Raw genomic sequence first — 20,521 nt, 5'->3', positions numbered from 1 at the left:
CATCATCTTTCTGTAAAAATTGGGCAAAACCACCTGCTTTACCATCTAATGTCAATCAAAATCCCAAGCCTATTTCACAGCCAAATCCTAATGTCCCTAGACTTCCTGCCATTGCAAACAATGTAACCAACACCAAGTCTATAGTCTGTTATAAATGTCACCAGCTTGGACATCTAGCAGCAAATTGCCATTCGAAGAAGCCACCTGCTCATATCAACTACCTTGGAGCAATGGAAGAAGACGAACATGAAGATATGCTTGATTTCACAGAAGATGAGGACGACACTACTACTCCTACGGATACTTTACCAGGTATGCCAACTCCACATTCTTTATTGACTATGAAATGTTTAGTGCATGGAAAGGAAAAGATTATTTTGCATGATGATGGTAGTACTCATGATTTTATTTCAGCAAAGTTAGTAAAGGAATTGAAGTTACAGACTGTACCTACGCATTATCGCATCAAAGCAGCATTCTTAGGCACTAGGTATAATGGTACATAGGAAGTGCATGATTTAGAAATTCAAATTGGTCAATACACTGAAAGAAGAAATTTTCTAGTTGTTCCATTATAGTCGAGTGACATTATTTTAGGCATGCCTTGGCGTCATCAGCATAACCCAGATATAGATTATTCTACGCATTCAATTAATATTAAATTTCAAGGAAAACCTATTACATTGTATGATATGCATGCATCTAATGTTTTTCCATTGCTTTCGCATACTCAAGCTAAACGTGCATTACGCAAGAGTAGTAAATCTTATCTCATTTGGGTGAATGAACTGCAAGTAAAAGAAAATCATATGCATCCTAGGCATAAATGATTTCTTGCATATTTTAAAGACTGTTTTGCCGAAGATCTCCTACCTGGTTTACCTCCTTCACGTCTAGAAGACCATAAAATAGATTTGATTCCTGGTATATAACCACCTTGTAAAGCACCATATAGGCATAACCAGATAGAGGAAAAAGAAATTCAAAGTCAAGTTGAGGAATTACTAAATAGAGGATTGATTAGACCTAGTAGTTCTCCATTCGGTGCACCTGTTCTATTAGTCAAGAAAAAGAATAATACCTATCGTATGTGCATTGACTATCGAGCTTTAAATAAGATCACTGTAAAGAATAGGTATCCAATTCCTAGAGTTGATGACCTTATGGATAAATTGCAAGGATCTACTATATTTAGTAAAATAGACCTTAAGTCTGGTTATCATCAGGTGAGATTAGATAAGTCACACATATTCAAGACTGCATTTAGGACACAGTTTGGTCATTATGAATTTTTAGTGATGCCATTTGGATTGAGTAATGCACCTGCTACATTTAATAGAATGATGAACCGTATATTTTTGAAATATCAGTATTGTGTAATTGTCTTCTTTGATGATATTTTGGTGTTTAGTCAAAATGAGAAAGAACATTATGAGCATTTGTCATTGGTTTTCCAGTTATTAAAAGATAATCAACTGTATGCAAATCTTGAAAAGAGTGAATTCTTTAAAACAGAAATTGAGTACTTAGGTCATATTCTATTATCTGATGGAATTAAAGTTGACCCTAAGAAAATAGATGCAATATTGAATTGGCCTATACCTAAAAATGTGCATGAGTTACGATCTTTCCTTGGTCTTGCTAGTTTTTGTAGGAAGTTTGTGCGTAATTTTTCATTACTTGCTTTACCATTAACCAAATTTCTGAAGAAAGGTATTGCTTATTATTGGTCCGATAATCAACAGAAATCCTTTGACTTATTGAAACATGCATTAACCCATGCCCCTGTCCTATAGTTGCCTGCTTTTAATAGATCATTCTTTTTAGTAGTGACTGATGCTAGTGGATCAGGAATAGGAGCTGTACTTATGCATGATAATCATCCTATAGCTTATTCTAGTTGTAAGCTGAAACCCTCTGAACTGAAATATTCCACATATGACAAAGAACTATTAGCTGTTGTACAAGCCTTAAGATAGTGGAAACACTATTTAATGGGTTCAGAATTTATGATTAAGACCGATCAGCAAAGTGTTAGACATTTACTTAGCCAACCTCAAATATCTGACCGATATATCAAATGGGCATCTTTTATTCAGAGTTTTCATCCTATCATTCAATATCAACCTGGTAAAGAAAATGTAGTGGCTGATGCATTAAGTAGAAGACCTGCCATTCATAATATTTCTGTTATATCTTTTGATTCTTTGATTGCTATGAAAGATACTTATCATCAGGATATTACTTTTCATACTGATTGGAATAAATTAGTTCAAAATAACTTGATTCCTATTGATTCATTATCTTATAATGATGGATTTATGTTTTATGAAAAGAGATTATGTGTTACAATTCCATTCAGATCTTTTGTTTTGAATGAGATTCATTGTCCCCCATATCAAGGTCATAGACGTATCATATCTACTTTACGTACATTAACTGTAGATTTTTATTGGCCGCATATGGACACTGATGTATCTAACTTTGTTTCTGAATGTTTGATTTGTCAAAGAGTTAAGAGACATCATGGTAAACAGTATGGATTACTTATGCCTTTGTCTATTCCATCTAGACCATGGGAACAAATTTCTATGGATTTTATTACTGATTTATCTAATACTAAATCTAACCATGATATGATTTGGACAGTAGTAGATAGGTTTAGTAAACAAGCATATTTCATTCCATGTAAGAAAACTTTAACAGCATCACAGGCATCACAATTGTTTTTGAAAACTGTTTTCACTAACCATGGATTACCAAAAGTTATTATTTCTGATCATGATTCTAGATTTTGTAACAACTTTTGGATTACTCTGTTTGCTAACCTAGGCACAAAAACTGATTTCTCATCTGCATTTCATTTTGAAACTAATGGACAAACAGAAGCCACTAATAGCACTGTTCTAGATCTTTTACGTGCTTATACTATTTCTAAACCTCAGACATGGGATACACATTTGCATTTATTACAGTTTGCATATAACAATGCACCACACACATCTACAAAGAAAGCACCGTTTGAAGTGATTTATGATTATAGATTATCTACACCTGTTGCATCTTTGTCAAATAGAATTCAGAGTGCTGATGATATTGCTAGTATGCATAACACTATTTTTGATGAAGTTAAAGACATGATTGCCAAAGCCCAGCAATCATATACCAAACAAGCCAATAAGAAAAGACAAGCAATGAATTTCAAAGTTGATGACTATGTTTGGTTGAGAATAGAAAAACGTAGACTACAAAGTGTAGAGAGACACCCAGTTGTGAAATTAGCCCCTAGATTCTATGGACCATTTAGGATCATTCATAAAATTAATGATAATGCATTCAAGTTAGAATTACCACCTCACTAAAAAATTCAAAACACATTTCACATTAGTTTATTAAGACCATTTAGAGGCCAATTACCTGTACACCCTGTTTATGAAAACCCACCTTTGTTAGAGAAAGAGACTGAAATACTTGAACCAGAAGCTATCATAGATACTAACTTTCTGACCACTAGAACTGGCCGAAGATATTCTAGATATCTAGTTAAATTTAAGAACCATCCTGTAGAGGAAGCACAATGGATGCACGCTAGAGACTTAAATGCTTTCCCCACTCTGTTAGCTCCACATTAAGCTAATAGCAATTGAGGTCAATTGCTATCCCACCCCGGGGGTATGATGCCAGGAGGCATATTTCACGATGGATTCGGTGAGGTTTTACGGTGGATTCCATAAACCTTGTTGACCGGGGCTCATACACAAAGTGGATTCTTTGTGCGAGAAGTTGATGGGGACGCCTGTCCTTTTCGGACGTTTCATTAATTTAGTGTGTACATGGGTGATTCCATAGTGGGTGATTCTGCAAAATGCATATTAAATTAATAAATGTTTATGAGTTTAGAGTGCGCACTCGTAATAAATTAAGGTTAGGATTTATTTCTAACCAATTGATTTATTTATATAGCTGAAGACTGCTAGGTATTCACTTTTGTTGGTTTAATTGTATTATTTTACTAACGATTGTGAATGCTTCAGTTGATGTGTAGAGATAGCAGCAGTGGCGGAGGAAAGCATTGGAGGATAGCGAGTATTAGATTTATTGATTATATTTTAATGGGCGCATACCTTAGGCATGACACCTATATTTTGTCACGCCTATTTATTGAGGCGTCGGATATTTATTATTATTTTGTATGCACATGGGCACACGATTATGTTATTTCTACTTGGACATTGTATTGGGCATGCCAGACTCTTTGGGCACCGCCCGTTAGCTTTATTCCTATTTTGTGTTAAAGCAAACTCAAAAGCTAAAAGCTAGCTATTTTGTAATTTGGGCTATTATTTGAGCTTGAAGATGATTAATACATAAATACATGCTTTGTAGAGCGCTCACACAAGGCATGGGGGGAGATTGCACCCAATTGGTCTCTTGTTCATGTCGTTCATGCTTTGAACCTTGTAATTTGTGCAAAAAGTAGAGTTCTATTGTTCTTGGGGACCTTCCAGCATTCACTACATGAGCATACAGCATTCGATCTGCGCACCAGGATAAAAAATGTTAACAAACCTAAAAGAAGTAAACAAGAAGAACCTAACATCAATCCATCAAGTCAAATCTCTATCAAGAAAGAAAAATAGAAGTAAAAAAAGGAATGGAAAGCAAGATAGCCACACAAACCTCAATATAGAAGGAAGAACACAAGATAAATAGTACCAAAACTAGGAACCTCTTATGTATGCAAGGTTACTAGGAATGCAATTACACCCTTTGGCTATTCAAACAAAGAACTCCTTAGGCAACTATCAAATAGTCAAGATGAAGAAGTAATGAAGGCATTGATTGAAAAATCTAAGGAAAAAAATGATAATATTTATTGTGAAACTAAAGATACCTTGTATTGCTAGTGTGAAACTTGAAAGGAAAATGCCATTAAAGGTAAAACTAATATATTGAGCTAAATTTTTATTTGCAACTGATGCCAGGAGGCACATTCCACGGTGGATTCCGTGAGGTTTTACGGTGGATTCCGTAAACTTAGATGACCGGGGCTCATACACAAAGAGGATTCTTTGTGCGAGAAGTTGATGGGGACGCCTGTCCTTTTCGGGCGTTTCATTAATTTAGTGTGTACATGGGGTGATTCCATAGTGGGTGATTCCGCAAAATGCATATTAAATTAATAAACGTTTATGAGTTTAGAGTGCGCACTCGTAATAAATTAAGGTTAGGATTTATTTCTAACTAGTTGATTTATTTATGTAGCTGAAGACTGCTAGGTATTCACTTTTGTCGGTTTAATTGTATTATTTTACTAACGATTGTGAATGCTTCAGTTGATGTGTAGAGATAGCAGCAGTGGCGGAGGAAAGCATTGGAGTCTAGCAAGTATTCGACCTTTGGATTATATTTTGATAGGCGCCACGCCTATATTTTGTTATTTCTATTGAGACATCGATTATTGATTATTATTTTATATGTGCCTATGCGCACGGATATGTTATTTCTATTTGGACATTGAGATTGGGTGTGCCAGATTCCATGGGCACCGTCCATTAGCTTTATTTCCTATTTTTGTAGAAAGCAAACTCAAAAGCTAAAAGCTTGTCATATTTTTGTAAATTGGGCTATTATTGAGCATGAAGATGGAAATATACATAAAATACATGCTTTGTGAAGCGCTCACACAAGGCATGGGGGGAGATTGAACCCAATTGGTCTCTTGCTTCTTGTCGTTCATGCTTTTACATTGTTTTTTGTGCAAAAAGGTAGAGTTCATTGTTCTTGGGGACCTTCTGGGATTCACTACGTGAGCATACTGTGTCCGATTTGCGCACCAGCAACACCATCAAGTTTTCATTAAAAAGGGAAACCCAAAGAAGCCACAAAGGTCAAGGCAAAGACTCAAGAAGAAACAACTAAGGATGTTACTACTTCTTAAAAGCAAGTTAATAAATCAAGGACTTCAAACAACAAATGAGTAAAGCAAGGTTTTCTTCTCAAAATCCAAGAACCCTACAAGATTGATAAAGCCAAATTACAAAATGAGATCTATAATTAGCATACTATAAGATCTAGCTAAGCACAAAGGGTAGCTGATGGACATGTGCTTTAAGTAGACCAGTGGCATGATTATCCTAGTTGCATAAAGCTTTAAGATCATGGATATAGGAACAGAGAATGAGACCATGGTTGAGACAACAAAAAGTAATTCCTATTACATGAGAGGAGCATGATAATGTTTATGAAATGCATCCTAAAATAGTAGAAGGCTTGTTCAAAAAGTTGTTTGAAAAGTTAGCTCAATGGCTTTGGATAATCTACTCTTTTAAAAAAAAGGTACTGATTGCAACTACTACTGAGATCAAGGATAATATATAATCTAAGCACCCCTTCTTGAAGAAGTGGTATGCACATAGATTTAACACAAATATGTAGTAGGATCCTAGCTAATGCATAGTAGAAGAAAAGCTTAAAAAGCCTTAAATGTTGTGGCAACAAAATGAAATTGCAAATGGCTAGGTGGGAAAGGCGCTTTACAACATGATGATCTCTAGCAGTCACCTCAGCTAGCTATCAAGTCACACTGAAGACATGTGTATTGAGTACCTTGAGTGTTCATCCATCTCAACTAGCTCAACTAGCTATTGAGTCACAATAAAGACATGTGTATTGAATACCTTGAGTGTTCATCCATCTCAACTAGGTCAACTAGCTATTGAGTCACAATGGAGACATGTGTATTGACTACCTTATAGATAGACGTCAAGTGTTCATCCATCCAAACTCGTCTCCTTTTATAACCTTCTTCAAAATCCTTTTTCCTCATAATCATGAACCATGTTTCCTATCCCTCAATCATGGAGATTATTCTTGTTGCAACCACCAAAAAGAAGAAAAACAAAAGAAAATGTCAATCCTAGAGATAACCCTTGCTACAACAATAACCACCAACAAGAAGCAAAAGAAAAGGAAAGAAACCTCTATACTTATGTATTAGCATATTCAAGCATGTACACTCACATTATATAACATGTACATCAGTTGGGTCTTCAAGTATAGGACATACCTAGGGAGTTTCAACTTACCTACATTAGACCATCTCCCAATCCAACATTATATATGGGGTTTTTAATTTGTATGAAAAGGCTAGAATCCTCCAATCGAAGCCATTGTGTATGGGGTTTTGATTTGTAGTTGTCAAAGCTCATGGAGAATCCCAACCCTTCATCCCTACTTTGATATCAAGTTTTTTGTCCTCTATACCTTTCAACAACCCCTTATTTGTACTTCAAAATTTACATTTATCATGGAAGTACCAATAGATTCAAGAGTACAAACATCAATAGTGGAATCCTCTTTAGAAAAACCTCATCATTTAGCACCTTTCATTGACTTTCAAGAATTGGCAAGACAACATTGCAATAACCCTCTACTTTAGCAACATCCACCAACCATTACTTCTCCATTGGACCTTACCACTCAAGTCTCACCATTCCATGTCTATGGTATCTACTATTGTATGCTACCTTCACAAATAGTGCCAAGGGATTCGCAATCACCTAGAGGGGGTAATCTTAATTGATTTCAATAATTGCTAAGTAGGCAATAAAAAACAATGATAAAACATATCAACTACTAAATTTCAAAAGGTAAAATAGATTATCAAAGGCACCATCTTCAAAATTTGTAAAAAAATAACAATTGCAAAAAATAATATTTGTTAAAAAAGTATGTGAAAATTGATAGTTAAAAATAGCAAGAAGGGACCAAGGCAGGACCTAGAAAATAAATAATTTAGAGGTAATTAGGCCTCGATATCTCTTTTAGTTGCATCTCTATTCATAAACTTACTCTTATGATGAATCCATAATAGTAGTTCTAAAATATTCATGATGTGCTCATGATATTTATTGTAAGATCTCGGCACTGGCTTCACTCCTTTACAATCGTATATTTTGTATGTGAAACTAAAATGTTTCGCAAGTCCGTGCATATTGAAAATATCCCACAACCTAAATAGAACAATCCCATGCATGCATTTCAAAAATGTCAGGCAAGCCATGAAGGTCATGTTTAAAGAGACTAGGCATTGCAAATGGATAAGAGAGACTTAAAGAGATGAGAGAACTCACCTAAAAGGAACCCAATCTAAAATGTAAAAATGAATAGAGAGCTCATTCTTAATTCTGCAAATCATGGAGCGACCTCCTTCTCTTATCTTCTTCTCCTTCTTCCTAATTTCACAAAGAGAGAGAGAGAGAGAGAGAGAGAGAGAGAGAGAGAGAGAGAGAGAGAGAGAGAGAGAGAGAGAGAGAGAGAGAGAGAGAGAGAGAGAGAGAGAGAGAGAGAGAGAGAGAGAGAGAGAGAGAGAGAGAGAGAGAGAGAGAGAGAGAGAGAGAGTGTGTGTGTGTGTGTGTGTGAGCTTCGGACATATTAAGAGAGAGTGAGATAAAGAGCAAGAGAAGGTGAGAGTGAATGAGAAAGGAATCCAATATATTGTCCCCTTTTTCTCTTCTTCTTCTTCACCCATGAGCTCAAGAAAATGGATTGACAAGTAGAGGTAAGAGGAAATTCAATTGTTTGTGTGCCTTGGATCAAGCAAGCATCAATGCTTCATCTTAGAATTCAGATATAATGGAGAAGGAGAGGCATCATTCTTGCATTCTCTTAAATTCTTTCCTTGGTTTCTTACGTCCATGGGAGAATGAGTGAAGAAGGCAAGAGATAGAGATTGAGAGTAGGAGATAGAGCCAATTGAGTGAGAGGTAAATAAACTTAAGGAGAGTGGGTGCTTGAAAGAATAAGAGTAGAGGTAAATAAACTAAGGGAGAGTGCGAGGCAAATAAACTAAAGGAGAGTGAGCATTTGAAAGAATAAGAGTATTCTCGTCATATCCCACCATTGAGCTCGTGCAACATGATAGGTTGCTCCTTCCTTTCTCAATCACTCCTCCTAGTGTCTTTTCCTCAACCCCCATCCCATCCTTAAGCCACAAATAAGAAAAATGAATATGTATCCAAACTCTCTACACTTGGGACCCTTAGGTTAGCGATGCATATTCACATGAGTTGACCAACTCTACCTCTAACAACCTAGAACTTTGGGCACATTGATAGGTCCTGAGGTGTGGGATATACCTAAGGAACCTTGATTCACCTAGCATTAAATGTATCTCCGAACTGCACATACACACATACTCTTCACTTATATGAGACAAGCACACATCTTGAGCACACTATTGCAAGTACATGTGTTGGACAAACCCATCAAGAACAACATGTATCCTCACCCTTAATGTCAACTCAAATTCTCTAGAGACCCCACATCCTACCATGAGTGCTCAAGATTGCCACCAATATAGGAAGGAGGATATTGTTACCAAGATAAGGCAACAATGAAGATGGTATAGTGGAAAAAGAGATGTACAACAATATGAAGCTAAGGAATGACAAAGAAAATTGTAACCTAAAGAATAGAAGGCTACTGCTAAATATTGCACAATTAGTAAATTAGTAAAGTTGAGTAGAAGCTACAAACTAGCTTGCATGGTTTTCAAAATTGTTTTAGGCTTTATTGTCTAAAAATTTAGACCTTTGTATTCAAAAGTCTTGCAAAACAAAAGCTTAGGGTAAAGCTAGATATTGTAAAAGGATAGCCCTCAAGTGAAAGGATTCAAGGGTGGCAACCTAAATCACACTTTATGTATCTAAGGTGAAAAATAAAAAGAGGGGCTTATTCTTATATGTGGAACTTGGAGAGCTCTATCTCTATCTCTTCTTATTCCTTCTACTCCATTGCTTGAACATGTGAGGGCGAGAGCTTGTGTGAGAGAGGGTGGTTGAGAGTGAGAGAGGAATCTCTCCTTCATTCTTGAGCACTACAACTTTCCCTTCTCTTCTTGTTTAGGGGAGGGTGGAACTTAGTGGAAGGATATAAGATTGTGGAGCAAACATGGCAGAAATAGAGCATATACTTAAATCATATTTTAACAACAGCCTCTCCTCATCAGTGTAGACTACAACAACGGAGAATAGCGTAATGATGGGTGATGAGTCTTGTCATGAGCTTTCAAGCTTAATCTAGCTTTCTCGTATTCTAGGGAGAGTTGACAAGACCTTGATGGTTGGATTCCTTGTCACCTATAGGAGTGATAGATTTGTCTACAACTGAATAGAATACTTGAATAAATAAATGCTCATCATAGTCCAATTGTGTTGAGCTTGCATGCCTCGATAATAGGCATTGTAAACAAAAAATAAGGCTTTTTGTTATCAAATTTTGAAAACATACTTAGACTTGATTAGCGACACATGAGCCATTGATGTACTTGATTATGAATAGAAATGCCATTTTCTACTTTACTCTTCACGCATCCTTTTTCTCTCATTGTTATACTTTGTTGTGTGTGTGTGTGTGTGAGAGAGAGAGAGAGAGAGAGAGAGAGAGAGAGAGAGAGAGAGAGAGAGAGAGAGAGAGAGAGAGAGAGAGAGAGAGAGAGAGAGAGAGAGAGAGAGAGAGAGAGAGAGAGAGAGAGAGAGAGAGAGAGAGAGAGAGAGAGAGAGAGAGAGAGAGAGAGAGAGGTGGTGGTGGCGTAAGCGGCAAGGGTGGGACAAGCTGAACATGTGCATAAAAAATGATGACTTGCCAAAAAAGCTCGCTCTTAGCCCTTTCCTTAGTGAGGGGCTTTGCAAGATTCTTTGTCATGCAAAGCCATCACAAGGGTGCATTGCCCTACAATACCTTCTCTTGGTAGTTAATTAGCTAGGATTGGTATTTAGTCCCATGAGATTGAGATGTAGGACATGATCTTCATGATTAAGGCTAGTTTTGGGCAATGTTACACATGGACACATTGCTTAACAAAAAACACACTAGAGACCTCAACAATGTGATTGCGAGTGTCATAGGGTTGTATATTTGTAAGACTTGATTGCAACCAATCGTCAATGGGTAGAGCTCTTCAATGTATGATACCCTAAAAAGAGGCATTATTTAGGAGCAGCTTTAGGGAGGCTGTTGGCACTAGCAAGAGCTTTGATAGTCGTTGCTTCATACTCAGGGTTACCATTTCATGTTCTTCACAAAATTGAATGGTAACCCCCAATGATGCTACATTTCTTTGCCTTGGATTTTGATAGTTGTTATCTTCATACTCAAGTTACCATTGCATGTTCTTCACACTATTGAATGGTAACCCTCAATGATGCTACACTTCTTTGCCTTGGTGACCCTCAAGAGGCCTTTGTACTCAAATGCGGTAGATCGTTTGGCTCGAACCATAGTGTTGAGCCATGTACTTCTTTGACAAATTTTGAGGAATATATTAATGAAGCATTATTTTGCAAAAAACAAATCTCCATAACGAGAATAAACAAATGGGTCCAACACGATGGATGGGGCACAATGTCTTCTCTCCTTGTGGTTGCTCCTTATCAACATTGGAATTGTTTGCATTGTTTTAAGGATGAAAAGACAATTGTTGATGTGAAAGGATATAATCAACACGGTAGCACAGTACAATGTTAGTAAGAAAGACACTTGCCTTGCCCTTAAGTACATATACTTGATGGCTTGTGTGTGAAAACAAAATAGGTGCCATCAACGTGACCATCCTTTTTGGTTTGCACATGAACAAGCTTTAATGTTTACATGATTTACTAATGAGGATGTGTGGGAGTCACTCATGCTTGTTAGCAAATATCATCTTTTAAAACCAAACCTATAACTAGTTATTAAGGTTTAAAGTATATCCTATCATTTTTGCGATGGGAATTGAATTAGTACACTATTGGTTGTGATGCGGTGAATGTAAATCACATTGCTTCAACGCCATGGTGAGTTGTGACCAAGCATTGAACATGAGGTGATGTGGTGAATGTAAATCACATTGTTTCAAGGTCATGGTGAGTTGTGACCGAGCATTGAAGCTAAGGTAATGTGGTGAATGTAAATCATATCATTTCAAGGTTATAGTGAGTTGTGACTGAGCATTGCAGCAGAGGTGATATGCTGAATGTAAATCACATTGTTTCAAGGTCATGGTGAGTTGTGACTGAGCATTGGAGCCGAGGGCGAGGGACATAGGCAAGCTGGTTGAGGCTTGTGTTAACAAAAGCGTGGGGTGAGTGACTCCAAAAGAAAAACTTTTGAAGCTGCTCGCAGCTCATGTGAAATGGGATGAGATCCCATGGACCTTTGGAACCATGAGGCAGGCGGTAAGGGACCTACTCACATGGAAAAGGATCGGATCCCATGGACCTTTTAAACTAAGGTAGTGAGGAGGGGAACGTAAGAAGACAAAACGGTCTTTTTCTACTACGTTGTCTTGAATGAGTCGAGAGGAGCAAGAAGCACATCTGTTCTCTCTCTTTCTGTGCTGTTATCTATCTGGAAGGGAAAAGGGTGAAGCCAACAAGATCATGAACAATCGCTGCATTGAGTCACCATCGTCATCGTCGCCATCAGCACCATCATCATCATCATCATCTGCAAGGCCTTGTAGCTCCCAGCAGCCATGGTGGTCGGCAGCAACGTGACAGAGACCACCCCCCTGGTCTCCCCCGGCCCCTCCTCCATCGCCAGGGCCTCCCAGTACGCGCAGGCTGCCGCCTCCCGTGGCCTCCAGTACCTTGCTGATCAGCTGCGGCCCTGGTCGGAGCTGCTGCGGCGGCGCGATGACCCCTCCTCTGGCCTGTCGCCGTACCGTGCCGCCTTCGGCAAGCCTGCCTCGCTGCCGGCCGCCGTGCGCCGGATGCGCAACAACCTGCGGTACTTCCGCCGCAACTACGCCATCGGGGCACTCGTGGTGGTCGGCCTGAGCTTGCTGTGGCATCCGTGGTCTTTGCTTGTGCTGGCTATTCTGACGGCCGCATGGATCTACCTCTACTTCTCCCGGTCGTCCGATCCCGTGGTCATCTTCGGCAACCCTGTGAGCAGCAATGTGCTCCTTGTCATTTTGTCCATCCTCACAATTGTGGCCCTCTTCCTGACACAAGGCGGCGCAGCCCTCATCACCTCCCTGCTACTCAGCTTGCTCCTCATTGCTCTACATGCTGCATTCCGCAATCCAGATGATCTCTTCCTGGATGATGCTGAAAGCGCTGCTGCTGTTCCACCGGCTTCAGGGCCGCCTTTTGGCCTCCCCACCAATGGTAGAGGCAGTGGTACAGCATGATCTACCAGTCGAGTAACGTGCAGTCACCTTTTCTGACAAAGGTGCAGGCAAAATCATTGCATCAAACTATGGTTTCTCCTGTGTGTATTATGATGTATTTGACACAGCATGAAACACAGTTGAAAGAGGCAATAATCAGTCACAGTACGTTTACAGTTTAAATAAGTCCAATTCTTTGGCGTGCACCAGTATATTTGTTCTGTGCACCAGTTGTATCTCTTTTGGGTTTTTAGCCTTCACAGTTTTGTAAGGATGTTCTTGTTGTTTCTTCACATTGAGCTGAGAGAATTTGTAATACTTTCGAAGCTAATGCTTCTCAACACCTTAGGCTATTCTGACAAAAGATATACTCATTTTATGTCCATTTTTTACATCTACTTATAGTGGGTCACAGATATATAGTTGTATAGTTGATTCAGACAATGTGTTGTGCTCAAGTTGTGGACATGTTTGTGCCCATATAGCAGGATCTACATCAATGAGAAAGAGTTTAGCATGGCATACGATGGAGGTGAAATCTAGCAAGATCTACAGAAGAAGTGAAATCTAGGTGGACAGCAAGCATATCTAGTTGCAGCAGAGGTGAAATCTAGGTGGACAGCAAGCAAATCTAGACCAATGGCACGATCTACATCAATTAAAAAGAATGCAGATTATGGTGCATGGTTCAAGGATGTTGGATAGCCGCAGTACAGTGTTCTGAGGATAATTGCAACTTTAATGGAAGAGATTATGATCCACCTAGATACAAAGCAGATGCATGCATATATGAACAGGTGCACTTGTGTGGGGAGGCAAACAAGTGAGGCAGGCACCAAAGCAAGCCAGCAATTAGCCAAATGCGCATAATGGTGGCATGATTGATACAGTGAATGGTGATGGTGGATGAGCCAAGTTGGCTTGGTCAACTAGAAATGCCCAGTCTGTTGAATGAGTGGGAGGCCGGTCAGACCTGCAACTTGACCAGCCTACCAAGGCCCTACAAAGGGGGGTGGTGCAGTCAGATTTCAGGTAGTATATCCACAGTAGATTAGCTGTGCTAGCAGCAATATACAGAGAGCCTAGCGCTTGGTGGGCGTTGCATTTTCTAGTGCTTGAGGCTGCTCTGGTGTCATGGAGTGCCTGTGGGCTGCTGGTCAGATTCAAACGGCTCCTCCCCTGCATTGTTTTGTAGTTCTGAAGGCCACAGTTGCTGTGTTTCCATTCCTGGATGGTGCTGCTTGCTGCCCTCAGTTATAGTTTAAATTTAAGGCACGTCTTGTGGCTGCTACAGCTGTGTAATTACCTGAAGGCATGACTGGGGATGCTCCTGACTGGGCTGTTTTGAGGCCTTCACTCCACTTGTATTTTACTTCCTCACTGCTAGGATATTGCTGCTTAAAAGTTCTTCCTGCTAGTTGAGTTCTGACTTGTGCTTGGACCTGATCTGGCTGCTCCAGGTGGACAGCTCGCTCTTCATGCTAAAGCACCTGTGTTCTGCTTCTGCTCCTTGTTCATGGCTGTTGTTCTGTGTTTGAAATTGGATGAGAGAAGGTAAAGGCTTAATGGTCTTGCCTTGTTTGTGCTACTGTTCAGGGGCTGTGTGCTGCTGATTGGTGTGCCTGTGCTCTCACCTGAGGAACTTCAGTCTTGGAGCAGCGTTAAGGTTTTTGGCTTGCTGTCTGCCTAGATTTCACCTCTCCTGCAGTAAGGCCATAAAAGTTTTCCCTGGAGTGTGGTGGACTTGATGGTGACGGCAGGTAGTCAGCAGCCCAAACTTCATTGTATATGTGATTTTTTTTGGAGGATACCCTAGTTTCTTTCTACTTAGTGAAATGCAGGTTGGAGCTCAACCATTGAGGCGTTCATGTTTGGGTGTCTACAGGCAATGTATTTTGGTACTTTTTTGTAGTGCTTCTCTGCTGAAGATTCTTTGTTGGGGGGGCATTTAATTGGACTTTGGCTTGCACTGGTCTCGTGGTGGCACTGCAAGATGCTCTTCCTCTGCCTGTGTTTTTAGAGCAATTGAAGCCTGGATGATTCTAACTGTCCCTTGTGCAAGTTGGAAATCAAAAGCCCACCTTACTGCCTGGAGATTGTGAAGGGTTGTTGATGGTTCAGAACCCAAAGCAGTTTGATTCTAACTGTCCCTTGTGCAAGGTGGAAATCAAAAGCCCACCTTGCTGCCAGGAGATTGTGAAGGGTTGTTGATGGTTCAGAACCCAAAGCAGTGTGAGAATCAGGCATTCACAAATCGGAGAGTGCTCAGCAGATCGCTCAGATCAGCCTGTCTCTTATATTGGTGTCAGTGAGAGGATGTGACTTCTGAATCAGAGAGCCTTTTGACTATGGTATGGAAGGTATTTGTTAACCAGTTTGAGGCCCACAATATTGTTGATTTGCAGGCTTAGTTTATGGGCTTCCATTGCAAGAGTCAAATATAACTATTTCCCCAGTGACAGATTTTGAGGGGCATACTGTTAGGGCGTCCCCAGCTTCCAATAGTGGGAAGCCCAAAGAGGTTAAAGTGTTTCCATATTTGTGAGTTGGAGAAAGTGGAAGGTGCAAGGCAGAGGCAAGAAGTCCAGGTGGAGTAAGTTTATATTCGTGACATTTGGGTTTAGTGGCTTCTTTTTATGCCACTCATAAAGGGGTGAACATTCTGAATAGGCTTTTTTGATTATTAAGTAACAAATCATTTGTCCAGATCCAGTGTCCACAGGACTCAGTCATGTTGCAGGTTAGGGAGGTCCCCCTTCTGGCCGACTCTCTGTTCTTCCTACTATTCACCTACTTGGAGTTAGCCCAGATTCTTTAAATGCTGATTTGGAGATTCCTTTTTCACCAAGGTTGGGAATGCTTTCAGCATTGATGTTTTGTTTTTTAGGGGTTTCACATGTAGGTCAGTTAAATGAATCAGTGTAATTAATGCACAGAATTCTCTACTTTTCCTCCCTTTCCACAGTACTGTTAGCAAACATTAGCTCTTGAGCCAAGGTCACACTTCATTGTGCTGTGTTTCCTAGGTTGAAGTTGGCAGAGTTCAACAGTGATATGCGAAGGCCCTCCCTCTTACACACTTCTCACTTCCAGTAGAATTGTGGACATCTAGTGAGATTCCCTTTTTAGAAATCTGCACTGCCTTCGGCATCTCTTTTTGTAAGCCCACCAGCAGCTTTGAAAGATAGATCTAGATCTCCTGGATTAGAGTACAATAGATGCCTTTCAGTCTCTGCCTTGCTCATGGGAAGAGTTTGAATTCATATTCACCAAGCATCTCATCATTGCTTAAGAGCTAACCGTAGCACAAATCTCCGAAGATAAAGCTCTCAAGGGCCGACTAATCACATCCTTCAAATGCAGCTATGTAGAGATAAACATTGGAGGACCTCAAGGATCTGGATTGTCTAGCAAAATGCAAGTCTTGTCTTCTTGCAAAAATGGTTTAACCTTGTATGCACAATGGAAAAGGGTTGATTGGTAGGCCACTTTGGGCTTAACTATTCTTGGTGCACCCATGGCAAGGGTGTCATACTCTTCCACTTGCGCATGCCCTTGTAATATTCTCATTAGAGTATGTCAATCCCACGTCATATCAATGCTTAACTTCAACCATGGAGCTGCATTTACAAGGTTGAATGTGGAGAAAATGAGGGTTCTAGGTAGAGGCTACAATGGGCCAAGCATGGAGGTTCTCCTTTTGGAAATAGTCTGATCAACTGGTGGGCTAGTTGGGACCTAGTCAAACCATGCAATTGCTTGCTGGCAAAGGACCTAGTCCTCAAGCTATTGCTTGTTGCCTTGGGTTGTTTTCTAGCCTATCATGATGCCTAACCGTCCTTGTTGCTTGGTGGGCTTGTGATATGCAAGCAGGTCTACTCTTGGAGTCTCAGTGCCCATTAAAGCAATTTCGACTCTATACTATGGACAATAAATAACATACATGGGCTAAAAGCATTTGGAAAGAGCTTCTATTAAATTTCTAATCAAAGCTAACTTTAGTTTCATTGATTGTGTGCATCTCTCTCTCTCTCTCTCTCTCTCTCTCTCTCTCTCTCTCTCTCTCTCTCTCTCCATGGCTTTGTCCTTGCCTATTCTTCCATTTTTCTTTTGCAGCATGGATACTTTCTCTCTCAACTTCTTAGCCATTGACACGGCCTAGGGAAGTAACATGTTTTGGTAAAAGGTTGGGACTTGTCTAGCTACCTTGAACTAATACCCATGGAAGTTCAATTGACACTTGTATCTTTGCACCAAGTATGTTTGAAAAGCCTTGTATTGTGGTGCTAAACTTGGTTTGTTGCCATTGTTCTCAATCAACTCTGCCTAGATTAGTTATTCATGGTGGAATGGTCTGATAGCTAGGTTATTGACTCAAAGAGGTTGATGTTCATGACTTCAAGCAATAGGTCCCAAATGATCTTGAAAGGGCCTTTATTCTGAGCATTTGAGCCTTTGAAGGAAAGCAAGTGGGTCCTTTCATTGTAGAAGTTAAGACATTAGTTGCCTTGTTTTCACAATAGGTGATTTAATTGCATGTCATTTTGGAGACGTCACTAAGGTAGATCCAATGGTGGTTCTTCCTATTAGTTGCATTTTGAGATGTCAAGGTTGCAAATGGCTGTATTTTATCTAGATAGCGATTATTATTATCCCCTTTAATTAGCCACTTCTCCTTAAGTTGGATTTTGGCTGCTTTGATTTTTCATTGTTGTGCTAGTTTTAATTCAAGCTGTGTTATTGAGAATTTTGTGGTAAAATATGTTAGCTAGGTCCTTGGCAAGCTTGGTTATGGCTGACTTCCTTTCACATGCTACTTTATCCTCTCACATCCTCTGAGCTAGTGCTTGCCTTTTGCCATGTGCTTTGGCGCAATAGGTCATAGTTGCAATGCATCTTTCCCACCTTAGCATCGCATTAGGCTTTAAGCTAGACGCTCTGGTCCAAGTTGCCATGATGTCATAATCAAAGGCGTGCTTCCTAAGGAAATGTTCATCTTGAATCTAGGCACTTAGAGAGCAAGAAGAGGATCACCAGCCTGCTAAGACAAACTAATATGTGGTTAGATGCTTGAATATGGGAGAGGTTTTGGATGCGGGTGTCAGGGGAAAGGTGGCATCCTTGCTTGTCAGGGGAAAGTAGGCTCTGTCGAGCTGAGTGCTCATCCAAGTAGTTGACTCATGCTGGTTATGCCAAGTGAAATTTGGTTTCACACTTATAGTTTGATTTGTCAAATTAGCTAGCTTGTGCATTGAAGCTAGATTTCCCTCGCCTCCTTGCACATGATCATGGGCGATTGTCCATGTGAGTGGTCTGCACTATTGATCGTCACATTCTAATCACACGATTGCTAGTGTTGTCATGCTACATGATATTCTTAAGGAAAGCCCAACATTTAGCCCTTCTAGAGGAGATGTTAGGAGTACACACTGATGCTACTTTGAACTCCAAACCATATAGGCATGCCATGGTGACTACAATTGTCCCTTCACCATGTCTCCACCTAAAATGAGGCTCAAGCTCTTTCTTAATTGGGAGCAAAGTCTCTCCTACATGCCTTGCCTTGACGTCTTAGAAACATATGTAACATTCAAAAATGTTAAACGACATGTCTTCCTCTTCCAACTTGGTTTCTTTTGGTGCAATGATGTCTGCCTTATAGTTTCTGATTTGTAGTTGTCCCTTGGTAGCAATCTTTGTTGGCTCTAGTTAGTTGTGTCCATGGATTTTTGCTAAGCTTAGTCTATTTGTCTATTCAAGTTGAGGTAGAGGGTGTCTCCACTACAATTGGCTTGAGCTATGGGTTTTGGTTGGTTGGGAGGTGCTGCTTTAGAACTAGCCTCTTCTTTCATTGCTTTGGTATCTTCTTGTTGGTTGTGAGGGCAATCGCGTGCGAAGTGCTCGAGGCCCTTGCATGTGTAGCAACTATCCGGGAAGGCAATGAAGCGTACCTTAGTGGTGATCCCAATGCCATTGGCAATAAAGAGCTCGAGTGCATTTGGCGGAGAGTTCCTTATGTCTTAGAGTATGCATGCTCGCTTTTCGCCTTGAAGCACCTTAAATTCCATTTTGGGGATGAAGAGGACTCCATCAAGAGATTTGATGGTTGCACTAGCTCTCCTTCGAGAAGATCTGGAAGGCTTGGAAAGGACACCTGCACAAGGCATTCATGCCTCAGCATTTCTTGAGGATAAAGTGGTGTAAACTAGGGTCTGCAATAGCCAACATTGCCTAGGAAGGCGATGATATTGTGAAGCAACATCTCTCTCTCTACTTCATATCTAAGGAGTGCTAAATAAAAGCACTAGGCAATGAAGTGTTACTACATGAGGGAAGTGTGGGCTTCAAATGGAGTAGTTAGCCTGCCTATTTTGGTCATGCTAGTCAGTCATCTCCTGGTTGTGAGCTCTTGTCAGAGTCCGATGAAGACATGGGAGCTCTGGCATTCTAGAATACGTTTCTTTTGTTTAAGGCACATTTATTGTGTATTTTTATGGTTTGTCAATTGGTTGACACCTCCTGCCACTGCCTTTTAGGTCCACGATTTCTTGGGAGAGAGTCTCATCATTTTTCCATTTTTTCTATGCAGCCAGACTACTGCATTTATTGCAGTTGTACCTTCATTTGTTGTAGTTAGCCAGATTTAGGACATACTCCTATATGCAGTCGGCCAATTTTTGGTGGAGGTGGCTATATATAGCACAACTCCACTTGGCAAATCACAGTTTTGCAAATTCAGCACACTCTGTCTCTCAAACACTCTTCGACATTGGTGCTGCCATCATCTTAGCCTGATTTGGTCCCCTCATTGACACCTTGGGTTGCATGTAGGGATTGATCAGTCCTCATCATTGTATTCAACATTCATCTTCAGTCAGTGTAGTATTTCTTTCTTCATCTTTTGCTTTCTCTCTCTCTTTCTCTCTCCGTGTTCGTGTTCCTTCTTCCATTGCACCCTCTCAGAGAAGTAAACTAGTGCTCAAACTCCCACTTTGTGGGTTTTTTGGCCAAAAATAGAGGAAGCGGTAGAGTATGCAACATAGTGGTTTGTAAAATGGCACAAAAAAAGTAACATGTATTTTAATTTTTAGAATTCTCATTGTAGCACAGCTTTGCACTTGTCAGTATATTTCTCTTGAGATCGTGTCGCAGTTTGGGACTCCATTTTTTCCATGTGGATTTTTGTTGCACGATGACTATTGTATACTTGATCTCCATTGCATTATTGTTAGCTCTCTAGGCTTTCTATGCACATCACAAACACTTGTAGAGGGTATGTCTATGTCTAGCTCATCCCAATTTAGCTTGTGTTTTTTCCCTTGAGCGCCTTGCACGCAGTCCTCAGACATGAGTGCCATATCCTGA

The 20,521-nt window shown here is 40.0% G+C and overlaps 1 pseudogene across 2 annotated transcripts; it reads left to right on the top strand.

Moving 5' to 3' along the window:
• The first annotated feature begins 12,296 nt into the window (after positions 1-12,296).
• On the top strand, positions 12,297-15,972 carry LOC148030337 (PRA1 family protein F2 pseudogene; annotated as a pseudogene). Of its 2 annotated transcripts, none has more exons than XR_015692175.1 (2): positions 12,297-13,218; positions 14,753-15,972. The product of XR_015692175.1 is annotated as a PRA1 family protein F2 pseudogene, transcript variant X1 (transcript). The 2 variants fall into 2 exon arrangements; XR_015692176.1 differs by lacking the exon at positions 14,753-15,972 and adding an exon at positions 13,645-14,737.
• Positions 15,973-20,521: the final 4,549 nt, after the last annotated feature.

This window comes from Lygodium microphyllum, chromosome 10 (assembly GCF_053477565.2).
Source record: "Lygodium microphyllum isolate KBCC chromosome 10, Lygodium_microphyllum_v1.1.10, whole genome shotgun sequence".
NCBI classification, from domain to species: Eukaryota; Viridiplantae; Streptophyta; class Polypodiopsida; order Schizaeales; family Lygodiaceae; genus Lygodium; species Lygodium microphyllum.
Note: the sequence above shows the minus strand (reverse complement) of the source record. Positions and strands in the feature narration are given on the sequence as shown.